This window comes from Hyla sarda, chromosome 6 (assembly GCF_029499605.1).
Source record: "Hyla sarda isolate aHylSar1 chromosome 6, aHylSar1.hap1, whole genome shotgun sequence".
Classification (NCBI taxonomy): domain Eukaryota; kingdom Metazoa; phylum Chordata; class Amphibia; order Anura; family Hylidae; genus Hyla; species Hyla sarda.
Genome location: NC_079194.1, coordinates 282,530,621 through 282,558,120, shown reverse-complemented (window position 1 = coordinate 282,558,120; position 27,500 = coordinate 282,530,621). Strand labels below are relative to the sequence as shown.

The 27,500-nt window shown below is 44.6% G+C and overlaps 24 non-coding genes across 24 annotated transcripts; 5 read left to right on the top strand and 19 right to left on the bottom strand.

The window, feature by feature from the left end:
- Nucleotides 1-31: 31 nt before the first annotated feature.
- Nucleotides 32-103, top strand: TRNAP-CGG (transfer RNA proline (anticodon CGG)). The gene has a single exon. It is a non-coding gene; the product is annotated as a tRNA-Pro (tRNA).
- Nucleotides 104-497: 394 nt separating this feature from the next.
- TRNAP-AGG (transfer RNA proline (anticodon AGG)) lies at nucleotides 498-569 on the top strand. Its single transcript has one exon. It is a non-coding gene; the product is annotated as a tRNA-Pro (tRNA).
- A 291-nt stretch (nucleotides 570-860) lies between these two features.
- TRNAP-UGG (transfer RNA proline (anticodon UGG)) lies at nucleotides 861-932 on the top strand. The gene has a single exon. It is a non-coding gene; the product is annotated as a tRNA-Pro (tRNA).
- A 721-nt stretch (nucleotides 933-1,653) lies between these two features.
- TRNAP-UGG (transfer RNA proline (anticodon UGG)) lies at nucleotides 1,654-1,725 on the top strand. Its single transcript has one exon. It is a non-coding gene; the product is annotated as a tRNA-Pro (tRNA).
- Nucleotides 1,726-2,333: 608 nt separating this feature from the next.
- On the top strand, nucleotides 2,334-2,405 carry TRNAP-AGG (transfer RNA proline (anticodon AGG)). Its single transcript has one exon. It is a non-coding gene; the product is annotated as a tRNA-Pro (tRNA).
- A 13,175-nt stretch (nucleotides 2,406-15,580) lies between these two features.
- On the bottom strand, nucleotides 15,581-15,662 carry TRNAS-CGA (transfer RNA serine (anticodon CGA)). Its single transcript has one exon. It is a non-coding gene; the product is annotated as a tRNA-Ser (tRNA).
- A 502-nt stretch (nucleotides 15,663-16,164) lies between these two features.
- On the bottom strand, nucleotides 16,165-16,246 carry TRNAS-AGA (transfer RNA serine (anticodon AGA)). Its single transcript has one exon. It is a non-coding gene; the product is annotated as a tRNA-Ser (tRNA).
- Nucleotides 16,247-16,623: 377 nt separating this feature from the next.
- TRNAQ-UUG (transfer RNA glutamine (anticodon UUG)) lies at nucleotides 16,624-16,695 on the bottom strand. The gene has a single exon. It is a non-coding gene; the product is annotated as a tRNA-Gln (tRNA).
- A 145-nt stretch (nucleotides 16,696-16,840) lies between these two features.
- TRNAS-CGA (transfer RNA serine (anticodon CGA)) lies at nucleotides 16,841-16,922 on the bottom strand. The gene has a single exon. It is a non-coding gene; the product is annotated as a tRNA-Ser (tRNA).
- A 586-nt stretch (nucleotides 16,923-17,508) lies between these two features.
- Nucleotides 17,509-17,590, bottom strand: TRNAS-CGA (transfer RNA serine (anticodon CGA)). Its single transcript has one exon. It is a non-coding gene; the product is annotated as a tRNA-Ser (tRNA).
- Nucleotides 17,591-18,175: 585 nt separating this feature from the next.
- TRNAS-CGA (transfer RNA serine (anticodon CGA)) lies at nucleotides 18,176-18,257 on the bottom strand. Its single transcript has one exon. It is a non-coding gene; the product is annotated as a tRNA-Ser (tRNA).
- A 594-nt stretch (nucleotides 18,258-18,851) lies between these two features.
- Nucleotides 18,852-18,933, bottom strand: TRNAS-CGA (transfer RNA serine (anticodon CGA)). The gene has a single exon. It is a non-coding gene; the product is annotated as a tRNA-Ser (tRNA).
- A 503-nt stretch (nucleotides 18,934-19,436) lies between these two features.
- TRNAS-AGA (transfer RNA serine (anticodon AGA)) lies at nucleotides 19,437-19,518 on the bottom strand. Its single transcript has one exon. It is a non-coding gene; the product is annotated as a tRNA-Ser (tRNA).
- A 577-nt stretch (nucleotides 19,519-20,095) lies between these two features.
- TRNAS-UGA (transfer RNA serine (anticodon UGA)) lies at nucleotides 20,096-20,177 on the bottom strand. The gene has a single exon. It is a non-coding gene; the product is annotated as a tRNA-Ser (tRNA).
- A 594-nt stretch (nucleotides 20,178-20,771) lies between these two features.
- On the bottom strand, nucleotides 20,772-20,853 carry TRNAS-CGA (transfer RNA serine (anticodon CGA)). Its single transcript has one exon. It is a non-coding gene; the product is annotated as a tRNA-Ser (tRNA).
- Nucleotides 20,854-21,422: 569 nt separating this feature from the next.
- TRNAS-CGA (transfer RNA serine (anticodon CGA)) lies at nucleotides 21,423-21,503 on the bottom strand. The gene has a single exon. It is a non-coding gene; the product is annotated as a tRNA-Ser (tRNA).
- Nucleotides 21,504-22,088: 585 nt separating this feature from the next.
- Nucleotides 22,089-22,170, bottom strand: TRNAS-CGA (transfer RNA serine (anticodon CGA)). Its single transcript has one exon. It is a non-coding gene; the product is annotated as a tRNA-Ser (tRNA).
- Nucleotides 22,171-22,547: 377 nt separating this feature from the next.
- TRNAL-UAA (transfer RNA leucine (anticodon UAA)) lies at nucleotides 22,548-22,619 on the bottom strand. The gene has a single exon. It is a non-coding gene; the product is annotated as a tRNA-Leu (tRNA).
- Nucleotides 22,620-22,748: 129 nt separating this feature from the next.
- On the bottom strand, nucleotides 22,749-22,830 carry TRNAS-CGA (transfer RNA serine (anticodon CGA)). Its single transcript has one exon. It is a non-coding gene; the product is annotated as a tRNA-Ser (tRNA).
- A 593-nt stretch (nucleotides 22,831-23,423) lies between these two features.
- Nucleotides 23,424-23,506, bottom strand: TRNAS-CGA (transfer RNA serine (anticodon CGA)). The gene has a single exon. It is a non-coding gene; the product is annotated as a tRNA-Ser (tRNA).
- Nucleotides 23,507-24,092: 586 nt separating this feature from the next.
- Nucleotides 24,093-24,174, bottom strand: TRNAS-CGA (transfer RNA serine (anticodon CGA)). Its single transcript has one exon. It is a non-coding gene; the product is annotated as a tRNA-Ser (tRNA).
- Nucleotides 24,175-24,751: 577 nt separating this feature from the next.
- TRNAS-CGA (transfer RNA serine (anticodon CGA)) lies at nucleotides 24,752-24,832 on the bottom strand. The gene has a single exon. It is a non-coding gene; the product is annotated as a tRNA-Ser (tRNA).
- A 501-nt stretch (nucleotides 24,833-25,333) lies between these two features.
- On the bottom strand, nucleotides 25,334-25,415 carry TRNAS-CGA (transfer RNA serine (anticodon CGA)). Its single transcript has one exon. It is a non-coding gene; the product is annotated as a tRNA-Ser (tRNA).
- A 594-nt stretch (nucleotides 25,416-26,009) lies between these two features.
- Nucleotides 26,010-26,091, bottom strand: TRNAS-CGA (transfer RNA serine (anticodon CGA)). The gene has a single exon. It is a non-coding gene; the product is annotated as a tRNA-Ser (tRNA).
- Nucleotides 26,092-27,500: the final 1,409 nt, after the last annotated feature.

The window sequence follows — 27,500 nt, the reverse complement described above, 5'->3', positions numbered from 1 at the left end:
CTGACACGCCTCAAGAGTATGGCAGAATTCTGGCTCGTTGGACTAGAGGTATGATTCTCGCTTCGGGTGCGAGAGGCCCCGGGTTCGAATCCCGGACGAGCCCTGTCACCACCTTCATTTGCCGCCCTCACCTCTCATAAATCGGTTTCATCTGCTGTTTACCAGAGCGGTTTGCTTTAAATCACGGACAGAGGTGTTTTCGGAGAAGACTACTTTTTGGTTACCTTAATTCAACTCTGAGCATTGTAGAAGTGAAAACCTGCCAATGCTGTCTTCAGTGGAAACGCTGTGTCGACTCATTGGTCTAGGGGTATGATCCTCACTTAGGGTTCCTTCCCATCCTTATCATTCCGTGAGCTATCTTTAGTCTTCTCCTTGTTTGTTTTCTGACAGCAGCAGTCCTGTGAATAAATTTGGTGTTGGCAAACGGCGTTTCGACGTTGTCTCAGCTTGGCTCGTTGGTGTCGTCAAACGTCCTTTTGCTGCTGTCTCAGCTTGGCTCGTTGGTCTAGGGGAATGATTCTCGCTTAGGGTGCGAGAGGTCCCGGGTTCGAATCCCGGACGAGCCCACCTTTTGAGAGCATTCCTGCTCATCCAGTTCCATGAGTAGCATGTATTCTTCTCATTGTGTGTTTTCTGGCACCAGTGTCCAACCCCTCACTGGCTTATGCAATACATATAATGCTTGCAAAGTGCCTTTCTTTAATTTTAATTGTTTATCATTCTGAATGGACTTTTATGCAGATGATCCATTAGAGATTAATATTTGCCTCTGTAGGTGCCAAGCAAGCTCTCCACATGGCAGCATAATTTGAGAGGTCAAAGTCAGCATAGGAAGGAAACCAGCAGCTGCCACTTCTGGCTCGTTGGTCTAGGGGTATGATTCTCGCTTTGGGTGCGAGAGGTCCCGGGTTCAAATCCCGGACGAACCCTGGCTTTTCCTGAGGAGTGACCTTTCTCCTTTTTCTCACCTCTTGTCAACATGCCCATAGTAAGCCTCCACCCAATGGATTTTTTGCAAATCTGCCAAGGCAAAAGTACCTGACACGCCTCAGGAGTATGGCAGAATTCTGGCTCGTTGGTATAGAGGTATGATTCTTGCTTAGGGTGCGAGAGGCCCCGGGTTCGAATCCCTGACGAGCCCTGTCACCACCTTCATTTGCCGCCCTCACCTCTCATAATTCGGTTTCATCTGCTGTTTACCAGAGCGGTTTGCTTTAAATCACGGACAGAGGTGTTTTCGGAGAAGACTTTACTTTTTGGTTACCTTAATTCAACTCTGAGCATTGTAGAAGTGAAAACCTGCCAATGCTGTCTTCAGTGGAAACGCTGTGTCGTCTCATTGGTCTAGGGGTATGATCCTCACTTAGGGTTCCTTCCCAACCTTATCATTCCGTGAGCTATCTTTAGTCTTCTCCTTGTGTGTTTTCTGGCACCAGTGTCCAACCCCTCACTGGCTTATGCAATACATGTAATGCTTGCAAAGTGCCTTTCTTTAATTTTAATTGTTTATCATTCTGAATGGACTTTTATGCAGATGATCCATTAGAGATTAATATTTGCCTCTGTAGGTGCCAAGCAAGCTCTCCACATGGCAGCATAATTTGAGAGGTCAAAGTCAGCATAGGAAGGAAACCAGCAGCTGCCACTTCTGGGTCGTTGGTCTAGGGGTATGATTCTCGCTTTGGGTGCGAGAGGTCCCGGGTTCAAATCCCGGACGAACCCTGGCTTTTCCTGAGGAGTGACCTTTCTCCTTTTTCTCACCTCTTGTCAACATGCCCATAGTAAGCCTCCACCCAATGGATTTTTTGCAAATCTGCCAAGGCAAAAGTACCTGACACGCCTCAGGAGTATGGCAGAATTCTGGCTCGTTGGTATAGAGGTATGATTCTTGCTTAGGGTGCGAGAGGCCCCGGGTTCGAATCCCTGACGAGCCCTGTCACCACCTTCATTTGCCGCCCTCACCTCTCATAATTCGGTTTCATCTGCTGTTTACCAGAGCGGTTTGCTTTAAATCACGGACAGAGGTGTTTTCGGAGAAGACTTTACTTTTTGGTTACCTTAATTCAACTCTGAGCATTGTAGAAGTGAAAACCTGCCAATGCTGTCTTCAGTGGAAACGCTGTGTCGACTCATTGGTCTAGGGGTATGATCCTCACTTAGGGTTCCTTCCCAACCTTATCATTCCGTGAGCTATCTTTAGTCTTCTCCTTGTTTGTTTTCTGACAGCAGCAGTCCTGTGAATAAATTTGGTGTTGGCAAACGGCCTTTCGACGTTGTCTCAGCTTGGCTCGTTGGTGTTGGCAAACGTCCTTTTGGTGCTGTCTCAGCTTGGCTCGTTGGTCTAGGGGTATGATTCTCGCTTAGGGTGCGAGAGGTCCCGGGTTCAAATCCCGGACGAGCCCACCTTTTGAGAGCATTCCTGCTCATCCAGTTCCATGAGTAGCATGTAGTCTTCTACTTGTGTGTTTTCTGGCACCAGTGTCTGCCAAGACAAAAGTACCTGACACGAGTGGGAACCTGGTTCCTCCCAGGCTCGAGCAGCTCAGACTGCCATCTCAGCTGCCGAAGATGTCGGAGCCGTACAGGGACCGGGTGCAGCGTGGAGCGGAGACCAGCGTGACTCATATAACCTGCCAGCCTCTCCTCAGGTCAGTCCGCTTAAACAGAAACCCATGCTGTCTTCTCATGTGGGGGAGAGCTCTGCCACTGGGGAACCTGATGTTCATACTGAGACTGATGTATTCTCTGCATACAAAACAACTGATCAAGCAGTATCTGATAACCTCCTTAAAGATATGCTGCCAATGCTGCGCAGCTCATTGCAAAATGACTTTACTACATTGCTGCAACCTATTAGCTCCTCTACTGCCCTCCTGGAACAAAAGATGTCCCACACAGAATCTAAACTAGTCTCCTTCGCACAAGCCCACAATGACCTGCAGGGTGCATATAATGCTTTGGACGGCAAGGTGGACTCTTTGCATGCTAAACTGATCGACTATGAGGACCGCAATAGGCGTAACAACGTAAAATTTTGCGGTATCCCAGAGGATGTTCCTGGCTCGCAGCTGGCCAAATATGTTAAGCATCTCACTAAACAACTGCTGCCGGATTTAGAGGACTATTAATATAGCATAGACAGAGCGCATAGAGTGCCCAGACCGCGCTCTCTACCTGAGGACTTACCCTGTGACGTCCTGGCCAGATTCACCTTTTTCCAGACAAAGGATCTTTTGCTCCAGTACCTACCAGTATCCTACCCTGCCTGATCCGTATGAGGAGATCAAACTGTATGGCGACTTATCTGCTGCGACACTCCAGGCACGGCGTAATTTTGGTCCAGTAACCGCAGTACTGCGCAACCTTGGAATTCCCTACAGATGGGGTTTCCCAGCTAAGATTCTTGTCAGGATCCGGATACTGTGAGGATACTGGTGGTGGATCCTCTGTGTCAGTGGGGTGATGACGTGGGCCGTACCAGGGGAACGGAGTCTAAGGGGTTACTGGTTTTCACCAGAGCCCGCCGCAAAGCGGGATGAACTTGCAGCGGCAGGTAACCCCCAGGTCGTTCCACCCGATAGCGACTCAACCCCAACTGACAACTGAGATAGGCGCGGTATAAGGGATTAGGCAAGAGCAAGGTAGGAAGTAGCAGAAGGTCAGGGCAGGCAGCAAGGATCGTAGTCAGGGGCAACGGCAGAGGGTCTGGAACACTGGCTTGGGAAATACACAGGAAACGCTTTCACTGGCACAAGGGCAACAAGATCCGGCAATGCTGGGAAGGTGAGGTTTTATAACGAGGGCACAGGTGTGAGCACTTATTGAGCCAGGCGCCAATCAGTGGCGCACTGGCCCTTTAAATCGCAGAGAGCCGGCGCGCGCACCCTAGGGAGCGGGGCCGAGTGCGCCGGGACTGAGCCGACGGGGGACAGGACAGGTGAGGTGACTGGGACGCAAGCCGCGAGCGGGCGCGTCCCGCTACGAGGGTCGCGTCCCCGCCGGTGACATTAATGCAGCGCTCCCGTTCAGCGGGTCTGACCGGGGCGCTGCGAGAAGGTGAACGCCGCGAGCGCTCCGGGGAGGAGCCCCTTGGGTCTCCCCTTCTTTTTGGAACCTGAAAACTTGCGAATTAGTCCACAGGTCCACAATTCTCCCAATCTCCGAGAATTTTTTTTTTTACCTCTAACTGTTTTGGATGTGAGAGTTTCGGAGCGAAGACATCGGAGGAGCCAGAGACAGGAGCTTGAGCGACAACCTTGGGAGAGAAGTGGTTAAGGACAAGAGGTTTGAGAAGGGAAACATGAAAAGAGTTAGGAATACGGAGAGAAGGGGGAAGAAGAAGTTTGTAGGAGACAGGATTGATTTGACTCTTGATTTTAAAAGGTCCAAGATAACTTGGTCCCAGCCTATAGCTGGGGACACGGAAGCGGATATACTTGGCAGAGAGCCACACTTTGTCCCCAGGAGCGAAGACAGGAGGAGTTCTTCTCTTTTTATCGGCATGCTTCTTCATACGAGACGAGGCCAGGAAGGACTTTTGAGTCTCCTTCCAGATGATAGAGAAGTCCCGGGTAACTTCATCAACGGCAGGCAATCCAGAAGAAGTGGGATTTGGGAGGGGGGCAGAGGGTGACAGCCGTACACCACAAAGAACGGGGATTTGGCGGAGGATTCAGAGTTTTTGAAATTGTACGAGAATTCAGCCCAGGGTAGAAGGTCGACCCAATCGTCTTGGCGGGAGGAAACAAAATGTCGCAAATAGTCACCAAGGATCTGGTTAACTCTCTCTACTTGCCCATTGGATTGGGGATGATAGAAGGACGAGAAATTTAATTTGATTTTTAATTGATTACAGAGAGCTCTCCAAAATTTCGATACAAATTGGGCGCCTCTATCCGAGACGATATGCGTGGGAAGCCTGTGAAGGAGAAAAATATGCATAAAAAATTGCTTCGCCAACTGTGGCGCAGAAGGAAGACCTGGAAGCAGAATGAAATGTGCCATCTTGGAGAAACGATCAACGACCACCCAGATGACTGTGTTACCACGGGATAAAGGCAGATCCGTAATAAAATCCATGGCAATTTGAGACCATGGTTGCTCAGGAACAGGTAAAGTAAGGAGGAGTCCAGCAGGCTTCTGGCGAGGAGTCTTGTCTTGGGCACAAACTGTACAGGCCCGAATGAAATCAGCGACATCACCCTCCAGGGTAGGCCACCAATATAAACGAGAGATGAGTTGGATGGACTTCTTGACGCCAGCGTGGCCAGCGAGGAGTGTCCCCACTTGAGAATCTTGAGGCGCTGGCGTGGAGGGACAAAGGTCTTTCCAGGAGGAGTTTGTCTAATAGAAGCTGGAGCAGAGGAGACCAGGCATCACGGAGGTACAATGTGTTGCAGAGGGGCTTCAGATTCGGTAGCATCAGAGGAACGACGAAAGTGAATCTCGAAGTTAAGGCGGGCAAAAAACAACAACCACCTAGCCTGGCGAGGGTTCAGACGTTGGGCAGACTGGAGATACAAGAGATTCTTGTGATCTGTGTAGATGACAATGGGGTGTTTGGAACCTTCCAGTAGATGCCTCCATTCTTCGAGAGCTAATTTGATGGCCAGAAGTTCACGATCACCAATGGAGTAATTTTTTTCCGCCGGAGAGAAGGTTTTAGAAAAGAAACCACAAGTAATATTATGTCCCGTAGAGTTTTTTTTGAAGGAGTACGGCTCCGGCTCCGACTGAGGAGGCGTCCACTTCCAGCAAGAAGGGTTTCGATGGGTCAGGTCTGGACAGTACTGGAGCAGAAGCGAAGGCAGTTATGAGGCGATTGAAGGCCTCATCCGCTTGGGGAGGCCAGGACTTAGGGTTGGCATTCTTCCTGGTTAGGGCCACAATCGGAGCCACAATGGTGGAAAAATTAGGAATAAACTGTAGGTAGTAATTGGCAAATCCTAAGAAGCGTTGGATAGCTCGGAGTCCAGAAGGGCGTGGCCAATCTAGAACCGCTGACAGTTTGTCTGGGTCCATTTGAAGTCCCTGGCCAGAGACTAGGTAACCTAAGAAGGGAAGAGATTGGCATTCAAAGAGACATTTCTCCATCTTGGCATATAGTTGATTTTCGCAGAGTCTCTGGAGCACTAGGCGGACATGACGACAGTGTTCTTCTAGACTAGAGGAAAAAATCAAGATGTAGTCCAGATAAACCACAACACAGGTATATAACAAGTCCCGAAATATTTCATTAACGAAGTCCTGGAAGACTGCAGGGGCGTTGCATAGCACAAAGGGCATAACGAGATATTCAAAATGTCCGTCTCTGGTATTAAATGCGGTTTTCCACTCATCCCCTTTTCTGATGCGAATGAGATTATATGCGCCTCTTAAGTCCAATTTAGTGAAGATGTTGGCGCCACGAAGGTGGTCAAAGAGTTCCGAGATAAGAGGCAGGGGATAGCGGTTTTTGATAGTGATTTTATTTAAACCGCAGTAGTCAATACACGGCCGTAAGGTACCGTCTTTTTTTGAAACAAAGAAGAACCCCGCTCCGGCAGGGAATGAGGACTTGCGAATGAATCCCCTCTTTAAGTTTTCCTGGATGTAGTCCGACATGGCTTGAGTCTCAGGAGCGGACAGAGGATAGATCCTGCCCCGGGGTGGAATAGTACCAGGAAGGAGGTCAATAGGGCAGTCATAAGGCCTATGAGGTGGCAAAGTCTCTGCTTGTTTTTTACAGAAAACATCGGCATAGTCCTGGTATGCCTTGGGAAGACCTGGTATAGGAGGAGCCACAGGGGTTTGACTGACGAAGCCGGAAGCAGACGTGAGGCATTTTTTGAGGCAAGAAGAACCCCAGCTCTTGATCTCCCCGGTGGTCCAGTCAAGGGTAGGAGAATGACGTTGGAGCCATGGCAAGCCGAGGAGAATTTCAGAAGTGCAGTTGGGTAGGACAAGAAATTCAATTTTTTCGTGATGCAGTCCAATGCACATTAACCGGGGTTCTGTGCGGTAACGCACAGTGCAGTCCAGGTTTTCTCCATTAACTGAAGAGATGTAGAGTGGTCTGGCGAGACTGGTCACTGGCATGTTGAACCTATTAACGAAAGAGGCCAAAATAAAATTTCCTGCAGAACCAGAATCCAAGAAGGCCACAGCTGAGAAGGAGGAGTTAGCAGAAGAAGATATCCGCACAGGCACAGTAAGACGTGGAGAAGCAGAGTTCACACCTAGAGCTGTCTCACCTTTGTGCGGAATCGGAGTGCGTCTTTCCTGACGCAGAGGACGGATAGGACAATCCTTTAGGAAGTGTTCGGTACTAGCACAGTACAGGTATAGATTCTCGTTGCGGCAGCGAGTCCTCTCTTGTAGGGTCAGGCGGGACCAGTCCACTTGCATAGCCTCCACGGCAGAAGGCACAGGAACAGATTGCAGTGGACTTGAGAAGAAAGGAGCCGGGGAGAGAAATCGCCTGGTGCGAACAAAGTCCATATCTTGACGGAGCTCCTGGCGTCTTTCAGAAAAACGCATGTCAATGCGGGTGGCCAAATGGATAAGTTCATGCAGGTTAGCAGGAATTTCTTGTGCGGCCAGTACATCCTTGATGTTGCTGGATAGGCCTTTCTTGAAGGTCGCGCAGAGGGCCTCATTGTTCCAGGATAATTCAGATGCGAGGGTACGAAATTGGTTGGCGTATTCGCCCACAGAAGAATTTCCTTGAACAAGTTTCAACAAAGCAGTCTCGGCAGAAGAGGCTCGGGCTGGTTCCTCGAAGACACTACGAACCTCAGAGAAGAAGGACTGGACAGTGGCAGTGACAGGATCATTGTGGTCCCAGAGCAGTGTGGCCCAAGACAAGGCCTTTCCAGACAGGAGACTGACCACGAAAGCCACTTTAGACCGTTCTGTGGGAAATTGGTCCGACAACATCTCCAAGTGTAGTGAACATTGAGACAGGAAACCACGGCATTGTTTAGAGTCCCCATCAAATTTGTCCAGCAGGGACAAGCGGAGGCTGGAAGCAGCCACTCGCTGCGGAAGAGGTGCAGGAGCTGGCGGAGGAGATGGTTGCTGAAGCTGTGGCAGAAGTTGTTGCAGCATGACAGTCAGTTGGGACAGCTGATGTCCTTGTTGCGCTATCTGTTGAGATTGCCGGGCGACCACCATGGTAAGGTCAGCGACAACTGGCAGCGGGACCTCAGCGGGATCCATGGCCGGCTCTACTGTCAGGATCCGGATAATGTGAGGATACTGGTGGTGGATCCTCTGTGTCAGTGGAGTGATGACGTGGGCCGTACCAGGGGAACGGAGTCTAAGGGGTTACTGGTTTTCACCAGAGCCCGCCGCAAATCGGGATGGACTTGCAGCGGCAGGTAACCCTCTGGTCGTTCCACCGGATAGCGACTCAACCCCAACTGATGGCTGAGATAGGCACGGTACAAGGGATTAGGCAAGAGCAAGGTCGGACGTAGCAGAAGGTCAGGGCAGGCAGCAAGGATCGTAGTCAGGGGCAACGGCAGAGGGTCTGGAACACTGGCTTGGGACATACACAGGAAACGCTTTCACTGGCACAAGGGCAACAAGACCCTAGGGAGCGGGGCCACGCGCGCCGGGACTGAGCCGACGGGGGACAGGACAGATGAGGTGACTGGGACGCGAGACGCTACGTGGGTCGCTTCCCTGCCGGTGACATTAATGCAGCGCTCCCGGTCAGCGGGTCTGACCGGGGCGCTGCGAGAAGGTGAACGCCGCGAGCGCTCCGGGGAGGAGCGGGGACCCGGAGCGCTCGGCGTAACAATTCTCATCCACAGACAAGGCAAAGTCCACGCGTTACTGTCAGCTGAAGACGGTCTGTTGATGCTGCGCAACTGGGGTATGATTGAAGATGGACCCGACCCTGCAGTGCATCCAGAGGTTGTACCACCTGCCGAGGACCCGGAGTGAACTTTTTTTTTTGGCAAGTATATATTTCATTTTAGAACCTGTGTCGCTTTTAGTTTCTGAGGCGATAAGGCTTCATATGTGCTGACCACTTACGACTTGTTAGACTTCCCCGTCCACTGAATCAGTGTTAAACCAAAACTCTTTACACCGTTGTTTAAGGTGTTACTGCACCTCTCCAGTTCTTACCTGTTGTTTAAATTGCACTATTTTACAGTTTCTCTACCACTCAGAGCTGTTAATAATTACTATGTGTATGATAGCGATAGTACGTCCCTATGCCCCTCTTATTGCTGTTTTGTGACATCCTCGTCTGTGGTTCTTAGAACCAAGTCAGGTTTTTAATTCCCCTAGTGTCGGCAGTGAGCATCCCCTCCTGAGTTGGGTAGCCTGTACTATCCCTCTGGCCCTCTGAAGCAACGCTGTTCTTGTTTATACTTCCCCTAGGTATCTGAAGTGTGACATCCTCGTCTGCCTCCCCAGGGAGGTAGTCGAGTTTTTAACCCTCTCTCCAAGTAGCGTGTCTCCGGGCACCTACCCCCCCCGTGCATAATGGGAATTGACATACTCTCCCTTAATGTTAATGGTCTAAATAGCCCCCAGAAAAGACATTTCATGTGTCGGGAGGCGGATAGACGGCGGGCCTCGGTGCTCTGTATACAAGAAACGCATATATCTACCACCAATCCCCCGACGCTTAAACATAGAAGATTTCCCACGGTGCTTTCCTCCTCCTTCCACAAAAAGAAAAGAGGTGTGCTAGTGGCCTTTAGAGACGACTTAGCTGTTTCCATCCACACCCAGATTGTCGACCCCCAGAGTCGTTACATAATTTTAGTTTGCACTATAGACAATGGCACTTATACAATTGTTAATCTGTATGCGCCTAAGCACAGACAAAACAGGTTTCTCAAGAAAGTCTTTGATTTAGTGTCTTCAGTTAAAAAAGGTGACGTTGTGATTTGCGGAGACTTTAATTCTATCCCTAATGCTTCCCTAGACATCGCTGGGAGATCTAGATGGTGCTCCGCCTTAGTTGGTGACCTGCTCACTTCCTATGACCTATTTGACTCGTGGAGGATATTCCATGCCTCTGAACGTGACTACACGTAACACCCCATTTCCACACATACTCTAGGATTGACCTGATAGTAGTATCTAGGGGATTGTTAGAGATAATCACCCACACAGGTATAGGAGAAATCACCTGGACAGACCATGCTCCTACATTCCTGTCACTATCCCCTACTGGCAAGGCTCACTCAGATTTTGTATGGCGGGCTAACGACCATATTATTGCCCATACTGTACACAGCAAGAAAATAGAAAGCTCCCTCCTAGACTATTTTAGTCTCAATGAGACCCCAGATGTCACCCCTACCACATTGTGGCTCGCCCATAAGGTGGCAATCAGAGGTACATTTATACAAATGGGATCCTACCTCAAAAAAGAACGTACCAAAACCTTGACAGACGCTACAGCTAGAGTGCAGGTGTTAGAATCACTCCACAAATCTTCCCGTACTCAAGATCTCTTCTCATAACTACTTCAGGCCCGTACATGCCTACGTCAGCAGCTCCTATACTCTTTTGAAAAAGACGTTAAGAGGTCCAGAGTCAGGTATTATACGCATGATAATAAGCCTACATTACTACTAGCGAACAGGTTAAAACCTCCCCGTACTAAATGTCGCATCGCTGCGATGACACACCCCACCACGAAAGAGACTCACTTGTCTCCTAAAGGCATTGCTCAATCATTTAAAGACTACTACCATAGCCTCTATAATTTACAGACTGACACCCAGACGACTCAGCCATCCCAGACGAACATTTACTCCTTTCTCCGCTCTCTGCACCTTCCTCATCTATCTGATTCTTCACTTGCCTTCCTTAACTCCCCCTTCTCCTTACAGGAAGTTAGATCCACCATAGCGTCCCTCCCTTCGCACAAAGCGCCGGGCCCAGACGGATTTTCCAACGAGTATTACAAAAAATACGGTGAGATATTGTCCCCATATTTGCTAGAGGTTTTTTCCATTGCTAGTTCCTTGGGCTCCCTTCCCGCTGAAATGCTGAATGCTTTAATTACCACTATCCATAAATCCAGTAAACCCCCAGATCAAACGTCCAATTACAGACAGATTTCCCTATTGAATAGCGACGTGAAAATATACGCAAAACTGCTCGCTAATAGACTCCTACCGTTCCTACCGAAACTAATAGGCCCCGACCAAGTAGGATTTATCCCCGGAAGACAGGCCCAAGATAATACCAGACGGATCTTTTCCCTACTTCAGCATTGTGAAAATCATGACACCCCAGCTGTGTTCCTGACACTCGACGCGGAGAAAGCCTTCGACAGGGTGAACTGGCAGTACGCATTTTCTGTATTACTAGAATTTGGCTTCTCAGGTCCGATCCTGGAAGCAATAAGAGCTCTTTACTCCAACCCTGTAGCTCAGGTCTTCGTGAATGGAGCACTGTCTGACCAGTTCACCCTGTCGAACGGAACACGACAAGGATGTCCATTTTCGCCCCTCCTGTTTGTTCTTACTATTGAACCCCTTGCTAGGGCTATCCAAGCCCATCCTGACATCCGTGGTATCAGAGTAGGCAGACAAGAACACAAGTTAGCACTTTTCGCGGACGATGTCATTCTCACAATGACCGACATTCCCTCTTCACTACCCACTCTCTTTTCTCTTTTACATGACTTTAGCGACATATCCTTTTACAAGCTGAACTCCTCTAAGTCACAAATTCTACCTGTTAACCTCCCGACCCCCACAATTTGCGGCCTTAAAATGCATTTGAGCCAGACTGGCAAACGGAATCAGTGACATACTTAGGTGTCCAAGTCTCTTACCCATCTTCCCACACCTTCCAAAACAACTTTCCTCCTCTTGCTTCAGCCCTCTCTGCCTCTCTGTCATCCTACTCCAAACTTATCCCGTCATGGCTGGGTCGTCTGGCGGCATTTAAAATGATGCAATTGCCCAAACTGCTCTATCTGTTCCGTACTCTACCGATTGCTATACCTAGATTGTTTTTTCAGTCTCTAAATAAGATCATATTTGCGTACGTTTGGGCAGGCAAAAGACCCAGAGTAGAAAGGAAGATCCTGACCACCCATGTTGACTCTGGTGGCCTCGGTTTCCCCCACCTTGATGATTACTACAGATCGTGTATTCTCGACCAGCTACAATATTGGTGGTCTGCGAGTAGGTCTAAGCGGTGGGTTGATATAGAGTCAGTATGCTCGAACCCATTGTCCCTACGCTCTAGGCTGTTAGTAGCTTTACAGCCGTCCTCTTCCCTCTCCCCGACTTGCCTGTCTGCAATCAACATTTCAGATAAGACCTGGAAATATTTCCTTACACAGCCTGTACATTGAAGACTTAGCCTCCTAAGTCCCTATTGACTTCTTAACTCATTACATACCGGACATTGACTTGCGGAACTGGCAGAGGGGCGACATCCAGATGGTGGGCGGCCTCCTTGACTCCCATGACACTATACATTTCCCCCACATACGACAAAAATATAATGTCTCACACTCAGACTTCTATAAATGTCTACAAATTAGGAGCTTATTGACTAAGGAGTTTTGCCATTCTCTGATAATGCCCACACGCATCCTCCATTTTTTCAAGAGTCTGGTACCTTCCAAGAAAGGGATCAACCTTTTTTACAACCTTTTAGGTGGCAGGACAGACACAGTGAAACTGCCCTATATGGCTAAATGGGAGTCAGATCTTGGGGATTCATTGACGATACAACAATGGACCCAAGCTTTCCATAATGCAAATAAACTGCTACGCTCTACCAATCATAGAGAGGCATTCATAAAAACTGTGCTCCGCTGGTACTTTACTTCTGCCAGACTGAATGTAAGGAATCCAGAGTGCCCTAACACATGCTGGCACAATTGCGGTCTAAGGGGAACCCTACTGCCTACTTTATGGGATTGTCCAAACTTACATATCTTATGGGAGGGAGTACAGTTGCTTCTGAGAAGATTTTTATGGGGGGAATTTGTCCTGAAACCTAGCTTAGCACTACTGCTGCTTGATATAGACAAGCTACCGTCACATGTCCGTGTACCCGTAGCCCACATCCTGATAACCACTAAGCTTCTGATCACGAGATGCTGGCGCACTGCTGATGTCCCCTCCTTACTAGAATTGATCAACTCTGTCAACTTATCGTGTAGTTATGAGAGAGCATATGCCTTAGCTTGTCACCACTAAAAGGCCTTTCAGAGGAAATGGAATGCGTGTTACTCGAGCCCCCCACTGCCCTTCTGTACGCTAATACTGATAATAGGTCCCGTCGATCCCCTCTGTTACCTATGCCTGTAACCAGCTTTCTATATAGTGTAAACAGGCTGTGAACTGCCCTACCTAGGACGATGTTTGACCTATGCTTTCTGACGACAATTTGAAGGTCCTTACTTATATAACATATATCCCCTTACATCCTTCCCTTCAATCCCCTGGTTGGACTTGATGGACGTATGTCTTTTTTCAACCATACTAACTAACTATGTAACATTTTCGGTACGTTTTTGTATGTACTATACTTTTGATTACTTGTCATCCGTTGTACCTAGTATTTCTATATTTGTTTAAAATAAAAATTGTTTGAATAAAAAAATTAAAAAAAAGATTTACATAGTTAGCAGGATTTGAACCTGCACAGGCCCCAATGGATTTCTAGTCATTCACCTTAAAGGGGCACTCTGGTGAAAACCTTTTTTCTTTTAAATCAACTGGTGCCAGAAAGTTAAACATATTTGTAAATTACTTCTATTAAAAAATCTTAATCCTTCCAGTACTTATTGGCTGCTGAATGCTACAGAGGAAATTCCTTTCTTTTTGGAACACTGATGACATCACGAGTACAGTGCTCTCTGCTGACATCTCTGTCCATTTTAGCAACCATGCATAGGAGATTTACACTAAGGGCAGCATGGTGGCTTACAGTGCTGGGGCATTTTGTTCAAATCCCACTAAGGACAACAATAAATAATGACTTATTATTATTATAATAACGTGAGCAGAGAGCACTGTGCTCGTGATGTCATCAGAAAGCATTCCAAAAAGAAAATAATTTCCTCTGTAGTATTCAGCAGCTATTAAGTACATGAAAGATTAAGATTCTTTAATAGAAGTAATGTAAAAATCTGTTTAACTTTCCGGAGCCAGTTGATTTAAAAGAAAAAAGGTTTTCACCGGAGTACCCCTTTAACCACTCAGCAACGACTACAGATGGCAAAATCTACATTTTCAACTTTTCGAGACTTGGTATCAAATGTCACGGCAGCAAACATAAATGTAACCAGCGAGATTTGAACCTGCACAGGGAGACCCCAATGGATTGCTAGTTCATCACCTTAACCACCCAGCCACAACTACAAGTGTGCTTAAATTGAATTTTCAACTTTCCTCTTCTTCGCCAAGCTAACATCTAAATGGGGAATCCAGAACATCTCACAGAAAAAATATTTTTGAAAGAAAACAGCAGGTCACACTTACATTTAAACTCTTCATAATCTAATTCAAAGTGGAAACCATCATTCCACGGAACAATTGCCCATTCAAGCATTTATGACTTAGGGTCACGGGAAAAGAATGATCGTTTGACGTGGAATGAATGTTTTTTCCTCTTGTTTCAACAATTAGCTTTTAATGCTCTCTTTGGGCCATGATCCTCTTTGATAGTTGGGTTGAATACGCAGCATGAGCAAAAGACAACAAACCGATGAGTAGATAGAAAGACCAGGAGGGTTCCACCGAGATTTGAAATCGGATCACTGGATTCAAAGTCCAGAGTGCTAACCATTACACCATGGAATCCAGACAGGTGAAAAGGTGAAAAGGTGAAAAGGTAAAAAAGGTACATCTACCATTTGAGAGATCTTTTCCGAGTTTCAGAGTGGTCAAACGTTACGTTTTCAAGACTTGGTATAAAATGTCACTGCAGCAAAGGTAAACGTAGTCGGCAGGATTTGAACCTGTGCGGGAAGACCCCAATGGACTTCTAGTCCATCGCCTTAACCACTCGGCAACGACTACAGATGTGCTAGAAATGAATGAACGGCCACGACTACAAATGTTCTTGAAATGCATTTTCAACTTTCCTCTTCTTCACCAAGCTAACATCTAAATGGAGAACGTACAAATCCAGAACACATCACAGAAAAAATATTTTTGAAAACTCTTCATAATCTAATTCAAAGTGGAAACCATCATTCCACGGAACAATTGCCCATTCAAGCATTTATGACTTAGGGTCACGGGAAAAGAATGATCGCTTGACGTGGAATGAATGGTTTTTCCTCTTGTTTCAACAATCTTCGGGCCATGATTCTCTTTGATAGTTGGGTTGAATACGCAGCATGAGCAAAAGACAACAAACCTATGAGTAGATAGAAAGACCAGGTAGGTTCCACCGGGATTTGAACTCGGATCACTGGATTCAAAGTCCAGAATGCTAACCATTACACCATGGAACCCAGACATGTGAAAAGGTGAAAAGGTGAAAAAGTTACATCTACCATTTGAGAGATCTTTTCCGAGTTTCAGAGTGTTTAAAAGTTACGTTTTCGAGACTTGGTATCAAATGTCACGGCAGCAAAGGAAAACGTAGTCAGCAGGATTTCAACCTGCGTGGTGAGACCCCAATGGATTTCGAGTCCATCGCCTTAACCACTCGGCCACGATTACAGATGTGCTTGAATTGTATTTTCAACTTTCCCCTTCTTCACCAAGCTAACATCTAAATGGGGAACGTATAAATCCAGAACATCTCAAAGAAAAAATATTTTTGAAAGAAAACAGCAGGTCACACTTACATTTAAACTCTTCATAATCTAATTCAAAGTGGAAACCATCATTCCACGGAACAATTGCCCATTCAAGCATTTATGACTTAAGGTCATGGGAAAAGAATGATCGCTTGACGTGGAATGAATGGTTTTTCCTCTTGTTTCAACAATTAGCTTTTAATGCTCTCTTCGGGCCATGATTCTCTTTGATTGTTAGGTTGAATACGCAGCATGAGCAAAAGACAACAAACCTATGAGTAGATAGAAAGACCAGGAAGGTTCCACCAAGATTTGAACTCGGATCACTGGATTCAAAGTCCAGAGATCTTTCCCGAGTTTCAGAGTGCTTAAAAGTTATGTTTTCGAAACTTGGTATCAAATGTCAAGGCAGCAAAGGTAAACGTAGTCGGCAGGTTTTGAACCTGCACGGGGAGACCCCAATGGATTTCTAGTCCATTGCCTTAACCACTCGGCCACGACTACAGATGTGCTTGAACTGCATTTTCAACTTTCCTCTTCTTCACCAAGCTAACATCTAAATGGTGAAAGTACAAATCCAGAACATCTCACAGAAAAAATATTTTTGAAAGAAATCAGCAGGTCACACTTACATTTAAACTCTTCATAATCTAATTCAAAGTGGAAACCATCATTCCACGGAACAATTGCCCATTCAAGCATTTATGACTTAAGGTCACGGGAAAAGAATGTTCGCTTGACGTGGAATGAATGGTTTTTCCTCTTGTTTCAACAATTAGCTTTTAATGCTCTCTTCGGGCCATGATTCTCTTTGATAGTTGGGTTGAAGACGCAGCATGAGCAAAAGACAACACACCTATGAGTAGATAAAAAGACCAGGAAGGTTCCACCGAGATTTGAACTCGGATCACTGGATTCAAAGTCCAGAGTGCTAACCATTACACCATGGAACCCAGACAGGTCAAAAGGTGAAAAGGTGAAAAGGTGAAAAGGTGAAAAAGTGACATCTACTATTTGAGAGCTCTTTCCCGAGTTTCTGAGTGGTTGAACGTTACGTTTTCGAGACTTGGTATCAAATATCACGGCAGCAAAGGTAAACGTAGTCGGCAGGATTTTAACCTGCGCGGGGAGACCCCAATGGATTTCGAGTCCATCGCCTTAACCACTCGGCCACGACTACAGATGTGCTTGAATTGTATTTTCAACTTTCCTCTTCTTCACCAAGCTAACATCTAAATGGTGAAAATACAAATCCAGAACATCTCACAGAAAAAATATTTTTGAAAGAAATCAGCAGGTCACACTTAGATTTTTAACTCTTCATAATGTAATTCAAAGTGGAAACCATCATTCCACGGAACAATTGCCCATTCAAGCATTTATGACTTAGGGTCACAGGAAAAGAATGATCGCTTGACGTGGAATGAATGGTTTTCCTCTTGCTTCAACAATTAGCTTTTAATGCTCTCTTCGGGCCATGATTCTCTTTGATAGTTGGGTTGAATACGCAGCATGAGCAAAAGACAACACACCTATGAGTAGATAAAAAGACCAGGAAGGTTCCACCGAGATTTGAACTTGGATTACTGGATTCAAAGTCCAGAGTGCTAACCATTACACCATGGAACCCAGACAGGTGAAAAGGTGAAAAGGTGAAAAGGTGAAAAAGTTACATCTTCTATTTGAGAGCTCTTTCCCGAGTTTCTGAGTGGTTGAACGTTACATTTTCGATACTTGGTATCAAATGTCACGGCAGCAAAGGTAAACATAGTCGGCAGGATTTGAACCTGCGCGGGGAGACCCCAATGGATTTCGAGTCCATCGCCTTAACCACTCGGCCACGACTACAGACGTGCTTGAACTGCATTTTCAACTTTCCTCTTCTTCACCAAGCTAACATCTAAATGGTGAAAGTACAAATCCAGAACATCTCACAGAAAAAATATTTTTGAAAGAAATCAGCAGGTCACACTTACATTTAAACTCTTCATAATCTAATTCAAAGTGGAAACCATCATTCCACGGAACAATTGCCCATTCAAGCATTTATGACTTAGGGTCACAGGAAAAGAATGATCGCTTGACGTGGAATGAATGGTTTTCCTCTTGCTTCAACAATTAGCTTTTAATGCTCTCTTCGGGCCATGATTCTCTTTGATAGTTGGGTTGAATACGCAGCATGAGCAAAAGACAACACACCTATGAGTAGATAAAAAGACCAGGAAGGTTCCACCGAGATTTGAACTTGGATTACTGGATTCAAAGTCCAGAGTGCTAACCATTACACCATGGAACCCAGACAGGTGAAAAGGTGAAAAGGTGAAAAGGTGAAAAAGTTACATCTTCTATTTGAGAGCTCTTTCCCGAGTTTCTGAGTGGTTGAACGTTACATTTTCGATACTTGGTATCAAATGTCACGGCAGCAAAGGTAAACGTAGTCGGCAGGATTTGAACCTGCGCGGGGAGACCCCAATGGATTTCGAGTCCATCGCCTTAACCACTCGGCCACGACTACAGACGTGCTTGAATTGCATTTTCAACTTTCCTCTTCTTCACCAAGCTAACATCTAAATGGTGAAAGTACAAATCCAGAACATCTCACAGAAAAAATATTTTTGAAAGAAATCAGCAGGTCACACTTACATTTAAACTCTTCATAATCTAATTCAAAGTGGAAACCATCATTCCACGGAACAATTGCCCATTCAAGCATTTATGACTTAAGGTCACGGGAAAAGAATGATCGCTTGACGTGGAATGAATGGTTTTTCCTCTTGTTTCAACAATTAGCTTTTAATGCTCTCTTCGGGCCATGATTCTCTTTGATAGTTGGGTTGAATACGCAGCATGAGCAAAAGACAACACACCTATGAGTAGATAAAAAGACCAGGAAGGTTCCACCGAGATTTGAACTCGAATCACTGGATTCAAAGTCCAGAGTGCTAACCATTACACCATGGAACCCAGACAGGTGAAAAGGTGAAAAGGTGAAAAGGTGAAAAGGCGAAAAAGTGACATCTACTATTTGAGAGCTCTTTCCCGAGTTTCTGAGTGGTTGAACGTTACGTTTTCGAGACTTGGTATCAAATATCACGGCAGCAAAGGTAAACGTAGTCGGCAGGATTTTAACCTGCGCGGGGAGACCCCAATGGATTTCGAGTCCATCGCCTTAACCACTCGGCCACGACTACAGATGTGCTTGAATTGTATTTTCAACTTTCCTCTTCTTCACCAAGCTAACATCTAAATGGGGAACGTACAAATCCAGAGCATCTCAAAGAAAAAATATTTTTGAAAGAAAACAGCAGGTCACACTTACATTTAAACTCTTCATAATCTAATTCAAAGTGGAAACCATCATTCCACGGAACAATTGCCCATTCAAGCATTTATGACTTAGGGTCACGGGAAAAGAATGATCGCTTGACGTGGAATGAATGGTTTTTCCTCTTGTTTCAACAATTAGCTTTTAATGCTCTCTTCGGGCCATGATTCTCTTTGATTGTTGGGTTGAATACGCAGCATGAGCAAAAGACAACAAACCTATGAGTAGATAGAAAGACCAGGAAGGTTCCACCGAGATTTGAACTCGGATCACTGGATTCAAAGTCCAGAGATCTTTCCCGAGTTTCAGAGTGGTTAAAAATTACGTTTTTCGAAACTTGGTATCAAATGTCAAGGCAGCAAAGGTAAACGTAGTCGGCAGGTTTTGAACCTGCACGGGGAGACCCCAATGGATTTCTAGTCCATTGCCTTAACCACTCGGCCACAACTACAGATGTGCTTGAACTGCATTTTCAACTTTCCTCTTCTTCACCAAGCTAACATCTAAATGGGGAACGTACAAATCCAGAACATCTCAAAGAAAAAATATTTTTGAAAGAAAACTGCAGGTCACACTTACATTTAAACTCTTCATAATCTAATTCAAAGTGGAAAACATCATTCCACAGAACAATTGCCCATTCAAGCATTTATGACTTAGGGTCACGGGAAAAGAATGATCGCTTGACGTGGAATGAATGGTTTTCCTTTTGTTTCAACAATTAGCTTTTAATGCTCTCTTCGGGCCATAATTCTCTTTGATAGTTGGGTTGAATACGCAGCATGAGCAAAAGACAACACACCTATGAGTAGATAAAAAGACCAGGAAGGTTCCACCCAAATTTGAACTCAGATCACTGGATTCAAAGTCAAGAGTGCTAACCATTACACCATGGAACCCAGACAGGTGAAAAGGTGAAAAGGTGAAAAATTTACATCTACCATTTGAGAGATCTTTTCCGAGTTTCAGAGTGGTTAAAAGTTACGTTTTCGAGACTTGGTATCAAATGTCACGGCAGCAATGGTAAACGTAGTCGGCAGGATTTGAACCTGCGCAGGGAGACTCCAATGGATTTCAAGTCCATCGCCTTAACCACTCGGCCACGACTACAGACGTGCTTGAACTGCATTTTCAACTTTCCTCTTCTTCACCAAGCTAACATCTAAATGGTGAAAGTACAAATCCAGAACATCTCACAGAAAAAATATTTTTGAAAGAAATCAGCAGGTCACACTTACATTTAAACTCTTCATAATCTAATTCAAAGTGGAAACCATCATTCCACGGAACAATTGCCCATTCAAGCATTTATGACTTAAGGTCACGGGAAAAGAATGATCGCTTGACGTGGAATGAATGGTTTTTCCTCTTGTTTCAACAATTAGCTTTTAATGCTCTCTTCGGGCCATGATTCTCTTTGATAGTTGGGTTGAATACGCAGCATGAGCAAAAGACAACACACCTATGAGTAGATAAAAAGACCAGGAAGGTTCCACCAAGATTTGAACTCAGATCACTGGATTCAAAGTCCAGAGTGCTAACCATTACACCATGGAACCCAGACAGGTGAAAAGGTGAAAAGGTGAAAAGGTGAAAAGGTGAAAAAGTGACATCTACTATTTGAGAGCTCTTTCCCGATTTTCTGAGTGGTTGAACGTTACATTTTCGAGATTTGGTATCAAATGTCACGGCAGCAAAGGTAAACGTAGTCGGCAGGATTTTAACCTGGACGGGGAGACCCCAATGGATTTCGAGTCCATCGCCTTAACCACTCGGCCACGACTACAGATGTGCTTAAACTGCATTTTCAACTTTCCTCTTCTTCACCAAGCTAACATCTAAATGGTGAAAATACAAATCCAGAACATCTCACAGAAAAAATATTTTTGAAAGAAATCAGCAGGTCACACTTACATTTAAACTCTTCATAATCTAATTCAAAGTGGAAACCATCATTCCACGGAACAATTGCCCATTCAAGCATTTATGACTTAGGGTCACAGGAAAAGAATGATCGCTTGACGTGGAATGAATGGTTTTCCTCTTGTTTCAACAATTAGCTTTTAATGCTCTCTTCGGGCCATGATTCTCTTTGATAGTTGGGTTGAATACGCAGCATGAGCAAAAGACAACACACCTATGAGTAGATAAAAAGACCAGGAAGGTTCCACCGAGATTTGAACTTGGATTACTGGGTTCAAAGTCCAGAGTGCTAACCATTACACCATGGAACCCAGACAGGTGAAAAGGTGAAAAAGTTACATCTTCTATTTGAGAGCTCTTTCCCGAGTTTCTGAGGGGTTGAACGTTACATTTTCGAGACTTGGTATCAAATGTCACGGCAGCAAAGGTAAACGCAGTCGGCAGGATTTGAACCTGCGCGGGGAGACCCCAATGGATTTCGAGTCCATCGCCTTAACCACTGGCCACAACTACAGATGTACTTGAATTGTATTTTCAACTTTCCTCTTCTTCACCAAGCTAACATCTAAATGGGGAACGTACAAATCCAGAACATCTCAAAGAAAAAATATTTTTGAAAGAAAACAGCAGGTCCCACTTACATTTAAACTCTTCATAATCTAATTCAAAGTGGAAACCATCATTCCACGGAACAATTGCCCATTCAAGCATTTATGACTTAGGGTCACGGGAAAAAGATGATCGCTTGACGTGGAATGAATGGTTTTCCTCTTGTTTCAACAATTAGCTTTTAATGCTCTCTTCGGGCCATGATTCTCTTTGATAGTTGGGTTGAATACGCAGCATGAGCAAAAGACAACACACCTATGAGTAGATGAAAAGACCAGGAAGGTTAAACCGAGATTTGAACTCGGATCACTGGATTCAAAGTCCAGAGTGCTAACCATTACACCATGGAACCCTGACAGGTGAAAAGGTGAAAATGTGAAAAGGTGAAAAGGTTACATCTACCATTTGAGAGATCTTTCCCGAGTTTCAGAGTGGTTGAACGTTACGTTTTCGAGACTTGGTATCAAATGTCACGGCAGCAAAGGTAAACGTAGTCAGCAGGATTTGAACCTGCGCGGGGAGACCCCAATGGATTTCGAGTCCATCGCCTTAACCACTCGGCCACGACTACAGATGTGCTTGAATTGTATTTTCAACTTTCCTCTTCTTCACCAAGCTAACATCTTAATGGGGAACGTACAAATCCAGAACATCTCAAAGAAAAAATATTTTTGAAAGAAAAAAGCAGGTCACACTTACATTTAAACTCTTCATAATCTAATTCAAAGTGGAAACCATCATTCCACGGAACAATTGCCCATTCAAGCATTTATGACTTAGGGTCAAGGGAAAAGAATGATCGCTTGACGTGGAATGAATGGTTTTTCCTCTTGTTTCAACAATTAGCTTTTAATGCTCTCTTCGGGCCATAATTCTCTTTGATTGTTGGGTTGAATACGCAGCATGAGCAAAAGACAACAAACTTATGAGTAGATAGAAAGACCAGGAAGGTTCCACCCAGATTTGAACTCGGATCACTGGATTTTAAGTCCAGAGTGCTAACCATTACACCATGGAACCCAGAGAGGAGAAAAGGTGAAAAGGTGAAAAAGTTGCATCTACCATTTGAGAGATCTTTCCCGAGTTTCAGAGTGGTTAAACGATACGTTTTCGAGACTTGGTATCAAATGTCACGGCAGCAAAGGTAAACGTAGTCGGCAGGATTTGAACCTGCGCGGGGAGACCCCAATGGATTTCGAGTCCATCGCCTTAACCACTCGGCCACTACTACAGATGTGCTTGAACTGCATTTTCAACTTTCCTCTTCTTCACCAAGCTAACATCTAAATGGTGAAAGTACAAATCCAGCACATCTCACAGAAAAAATATTTTTGAAAGAAATCAGCAGGTCACACTTACATTTAAACTCTTCATAATCTAATTCAAAGTGGAAACCATCATTCCACGGAACAATTGCCCATTCAAGCATTTATGACTTAGGGTCACAGGAAAAAGATGATCGCTTGACGTGGAATGAATGGTTTTCCTCTTGTTTCAACAATTAGCTTTTAATGCTCTCTTCGGGCCATGATTCTCTTTGATAGTTGGGTTGAATACGCAGCATGAGCAAAAGACAACACACCTATGAGTAGATGAAAAGACCAGGAAGGTTAAACCGAGATTTGAACTCGGATCACTGGATTCAAAGTCCAGAGTGCTAACCATTACACCATGGAACCCTGACAGGTGAAAAGGTGAAAAGGTGAAAAGGTGAAAAGGTGAAAAAGTTACATCTACCATTTGAGAGATCTTTCCCGAGTTTCAGAGTGGTTGAACGTTACGTTTTCGAGACTTGGTATCAAATGTCACGGCAGCAAAGGTAAACATAGTCAGCAGGATTTGAACCTGCGCGGGGAGACCCCCAATGGATTTCGAGTCCATCGCCTTAACCACTCGGCCACGACTACAGATGTGCTTGAATTGTATTTTCAACTTTCCTCTTCTTCACCAAGCTAACATCTTAATGGGGAACGTACAAATCCAGAACATCTCAAAGAAAAAATATTTTTGAAAGAAAAAAGCAGGTCACACTTACATTTAAACTCTTCATAATCTAATTCAAAGTGGAAACCATCATTCCACGGAACAATTGCCCATTCAAGCATTTATGACTTAGGGTCACGGGAAAAGAATGATCGCTTGACGTGGAATGAATGGTTTTTCCTCTTGTTTCAACAATTAGCTTTTAATGCTCTCTTCGGGCCATGATTCTCTTTGATTGTTGGGTTGAATACGCAGCATGAGCAAAAGACAACAAACTTATGAGTAGATAGAAAGACCAGGAAGGTTCCACTGAGATTTGAACTCGGATCACTGGATTCAAAGTCCAGAGTGCTAACCATTACACCATGGAACCCAGAGAGGAGAAAAGGTGAAAAGGTGAAAAGGTGAAAAAGTTGCATCTACCATTTGAGAGATCTTTCCCGAGTTTCAGAGTGGTTAAACGATACGTTTTCGAGACTTGGTATCAAATGTCACGGCAGCAAAGGTAAACGTAGTCGGCAGGATTTGAACCTGCGCGGGGAGACCCCAATGGATTTCGAGTCCATCGCCTTAACCACTCGGCCACGACTACAGATGTGCTTGAATTGTATTTTCAACTTTCCCCTTCTTCACCAAGCTAACATCTAAATGGTGAAAGTACAAATCCAGCACATCTCACAGAAAAAATATTTTTGAAAGAAATCAGCAGGTCACACTTACATTTAAACTCTTCATAATCTAATTCAAAGTGGAAACCATCATTCCACGGAACAATTGCCCATTCAAGCATTTATGACTTAGGGTCACAGGAAAAGAATGATCGCTTGACGTGGAATGAATGGTTTTCCTCTTGTTTCAACAATTAGCTTTTAATGCTCTCTTCGGGCCATGATTCTATTTGATAGTTGGGTTGAATAAGCAGCATGAGCAAAAGACAACACACCTATGAGTAGATAAAAAGACCAGGAACGTTCCACCAAGATTTGAACTCGGATCACTGGATTCAAAGTCCAGAGTGCTAACCATTACACCATGGAACCCAGACAGATGAAAGGGTGAAAAGGTGAAAAAGGTACATCTACTATTTGAGAGCTCTTTCCCGAGTTTCTGAGTGGTTGAACGTTACATTTTCGAGACTTGGTATCAAATGTCACGGCAGCAAAGGTAAACGTAGTTGGCAGGATTTAACCTGCGCGGGGAGACCCCAATGGATTTCGAGTCCATCGCCTTAACCACTCGGCCACGACTACAGATGTGCTTGAATTGTATTTTCAACTTTCCTCTTCTTCACCAAGCTAACATCTAAATGGGGAACGTACAAATCCAGAACATCTCAAATAAAAAATATTTTTGAAAGAAAACAGCAGGTCACACTTACATTTAAACTCTTCATAATCTAATTCAAAGTGGAAACCATCATTCCACGGAACAATTGCCCATTCAAGCATTTATGACTTAGGGTCACAGGAAAAGAATGATCGCTTGACGTGGAATGAATGGTTTTCCTCTTGTTTCAACAATTAGCTTTTAATGCTCTCTTCGGGCCATGATTCTCTTTGATAGTTGGGTTGAATACGCAGCATGAGCAAAAGACAACACACCTATGAGTAGATAAAAAGACCAGGAAGGTTCCACCGAGATTTGAACTCGGATCACTGGATTCAAAGTCCAGAGATCTTTCCCGAGTTTCAGAGTGGTTAAAAGTTACGTTTTCGAAACTTGGTATCAAATGTCAAGGCAGCAAAGGTAAACATAGTCGGCAGGTTTTGAACCTGCACGGGGAGACCCCAATGGATTTCGAGTCCATCGCCTTAACCACTCGGCCACGACTACAGACGTGCCTGAACTGCATTTTCAACTTTCCTCTTCTTCACCAAGCTAACATCTAAATGGTGAAAGTACAAATCCAGAACATCTCACAGAAAAAATATTTTTGAAAGAAATCAGCAGGTCACACTTACATTTAAACTCTTCATAATCTAATTCAAAGTGGAAACCATCATTCCACGGAACAATTGCCCATTCAAGCATTTATGACTTAAGGTCACGGGAAAAGAATGATCGCTTGACGTGGAATGAATGGTTTTTCCTCTTGTTTCAACAATTAGCTTTTAATGCTCTCTTCGGGCCATGATTCTCTTTGATAGTTGGGTTGAATACGCAGCATGAGCAAAAGACAACACACCTATGAGTAGATAAAAAGACCAGGAAGGTTCCACCAAGATTTGAACTCAGATCACTGGATTCAAAGTCCAGAGTGCTAACCATTACACCATGGAACCCAGACAGGTGAAAAGGTGAAAAGGTGAAAAGGTGAAAAGGTGAAAAAGTGACATCTACTATTTGAGAGCTCTTTCCCGATTTTCTGAGTGGTTGAACGTTACATTTTCGAGATTTGGTATCAAATGTCACGGCAGCAAAGGTAAACGTAGTCGGCAGGATTTTAACCTGCGCGGGGAGACCCCAATGAATTTCGAGTCCATCGCCTTAACCACTCGGCCACGACTACAGATGTGCTTGAACTGCATTTTCAACTTTCCTCTTCTTCACCAAGCTAACATCTAAATGGTGAAAATACAAATCCAGAACATCTCACAGAAAAAATATTTTTGAAAGAAATCAGCAGGTCACACTTACATTTAAACTCTTCATAATCTAACCCAGACAGATGAAAGGGTGAAAAGGTGAAAAAGGTACATCTACTATTTGAGAGCTCTTTCCCGAGTTTCTGAGTGGTTGAACGTTACATTTTCGAGACTTGGTATCAAATGTCACGGCAGCAAAGGTAAAGGTATTTGGCAGGATTTAACCTGCGCGGGGAGACCCCAATGGATTTCGAGTCCATCGCCTTAACCACTCGGCCACGACTACAGATGTGCTTGAATTGTATTTTCAACTTTCCTCTTCTTCACCAAGCTAACATCTAAATGGGGAACGTACAAATCCAGAACATCTCAAATAAAAAATATTTTTGAAAGAAAACAGCAGGTCACACTTACATTTAAACTCTTCATAATCTAATTCAAAGTGGAAACCATCATTCCACGGAACAATTGCCCATTCAAGCATTTATGACTTAGGGTCACGGGAAAAGAATGATCGCTTGACGTGGAATGAATGGTTTTTCCTATTGTTTCAACAATTAGCTTTTAATGCTCTCTTCGGTCCATGATTCTCTTTGATAGTTGGGTTGAATGCGCAGCATGAGCAAAAGACAAAACACCTATGAGTAGATAAAAAGACAAGGAAGGTTCCACCGAGATTTGAACTCCGATCACTGGATTCAAAGTTCAGAGTGCTAACCATTACACAATGGAACCCAGACGGATGAAAAAGTGAAAAGGTGAAAAAGTTACATCTACCATTTGAGAGATCTTTCCCGAGTTTCACAGTGGTTAAACGTTACGTTTTCGAGACTTGGTATCAAAAGTCACGGCAGCAAAGGTAAACGTAGTCGGCAGGATTTGAACAAGCGCGGGGTGACCCCAAAGGATTTCTAGTCCATCACCTTAACCACTCGGCCACGACTACAGATGTGCTTGAACTGCTTTTTCAACTTTCCTCTTCTTCAGCAAGCTAACATCTAAATGGTGAAAGTACAAGTCCAGAACATCTCACAGAAAAAATATTTTTGAAAGAAATCAGCAGGTCACACTTAAATTTAAACTCTTCATAATCTAATTCAAAGTGGAAACCATCATTCCACGGATTAATTGCCCATTCAAGCATTTGTGACTTAGGGTCACAGGAAAAGAATGATCGCTTGACGTGGAATGAATGGTTTTTCCTCTTGTTTAAAAAAATTAGCTTTTAATGCTCTCTTCGGGCCATAATTCTCTTTGATAGTTGGGTTGAATTCGCAGCATGCGCAAAAGACAACACACCTATGAGTAGATAAAAAGACCAGGAAGGTTCCAC